Here is a 1,881-nt window from a genome sequence, read left to right as displayed (position 1 = left end):
ATGAACATGCCTTTTTTTCCAGTGATCTATGCCCTGTCACTGGATTCATATCACTCAAGTCTTCTGGAGTCTACCTGGAATTTTTTGATCTTTAATGTCTTTTAAGTGATATGTGAATCATTCTGTACTTAAGATATGCGCTATTCTTGCTTCTCAATAAATTCATAATGAAAGAATAATTTTTTCTCATTTTTCCTCATGATTCTAAGATCTATCCAAAGCTTAAAGTGGGTGGGGAAAAAAGGGAGGGTAAAAAGATTGAGGGAAACAAGTTAAATGAGCACTTTTAAAGTATGAAATATCAGTCATGTTGGCACACATTTTAAGTTAGCAGAGGACAAACTGTTCCTTGTTTTGAGCATGAAGCCCCAGGAGAAGTAAACACAAATTACACTTCCAGGTGCATCACATCCCCAAACTCTCTCATTCCAGGACCCTTTGCAGCTGGCATAGGTGATGGGTAGGTAGATAACCAAGCATAGGGCAGCACGCATGATTAGGATCTTGAGTTGGAGAGTGTGGCAACCTGTTTGGGAGACTCAAAGTGTAGGGGAAGGATCAAGAGTAGGGTTGAGTTCTGATTTGGAAAGGTATGGGCAGGAATCAGAGCCACAGTAGGGTCCTGGAGCTGAGCACAAGCTTACAAAGGATGGTAGCAAGCAATGGGCTGTATGCCTCGTCTTGGAGAGGTCCAGCATGTAAAGATAGGGCAGCTGTGGCTCACAGCTGGCCACACAGGAGCTCTGACATATGGCCTCCATCCTACACATCCACATGCCGCAGCTTAAACAAATTCCTGAGCAGCAAAAGCATCCCTGCTGCACAGAGGACCAATGCCGCAGAGCAGCCAACAGCTAGCGGCAAGGGATAGTCCCTTGCTTCCCTCCCGTGCAGGAAAATTCTCACCTGCCATCCCAGCCTTTAAAGGTGAGCAAGTCTTTGAGGCCTGACTCCCATTCGGGGGGCTTACCACTGTTGAACACGAACCAGCAAGCACCACAAAATGGGATAGAGCACATTTAACTCACTGCAATTTCAGCCCATTTCTATTACACCCTGATTTGGAAAAAAAAAAGAAAAGAAGGAAGGCCAGGGGGTTCATCACAGCTTTGGCCACCACTCCCCAGATCCGGGTTCAACTCGAAAGTGCTGATGCTGTTTTGGAAGCAATTCATCCAAGTCACCACCATTGCTGGTCTTCGTAACTAATAAAAGAGTAGCACAATACAGACACAAGCTCAGTTTTTTCTCCTCACATCAGTAGCTATTTAGATCCACCTCTCTCCCCATGATTCCCATAAGATATCAGAAGAGCCAGACCTTGAGGAGAAGCTAACAAAACTGCATTCAGCAGCAGCACTTGCATAATAGTCCACTTGCTCAGCTCCATTCCACCGCAACCACACAACAAAAGCATGACTATAAACGCAAACTCCTGCCACCAAGCTTCTTGCTCTGTTATCTGATCAAAGACTCACCAGATGAAAAACAAACCCAGTGCTAGTTTAAGCGCTTCTACTTGAAATCGATCCTATAATAGCCAAGATCCTCTCAGCCAAATTCATCAGGCTCTTTACACCCTCGGGCACGCCTGGAGGGGCCCCTGGGCCCACCACAGAAAACAAGCCAGCCTTCACCTCCACATGGTGTGAGGGCTCCCCTAGAGCACCTGTAGCAGAAGCTGCTGCAGGAGGTCTCAGCTGCTCAAAAAGTAGGAATTTAATCTCTAAAGCATCAGACTTCTGGCCCTCAAGATCTTCCATCACTGACCCTTCACTGCCCAGCTCACACATAGACATTGCAGAGCCTCGCTCCGAGCACCAGCTGAACAACGTTTGGCTTCCTATCACAAAAGTTGCTCACCCTTTTTCTCTTGGAATT

Source organism: Gavia stellata, chromosome 3 (genome assembly GCF_030936135.1).
Source record: "Gavia stellata isolate bGavSte3 chromosome 3, bGavSte3.hap2, whole genome shotgun sequence".
Taxonomy (NCBI): Eukaryota; Metazoa; Chordata; class Aves; order Gaviiformes; family Gaviidae; genus Gavia; species Gavia stellata.
This window is presented reverse-complemented; position numbering follows the sequence as displayed.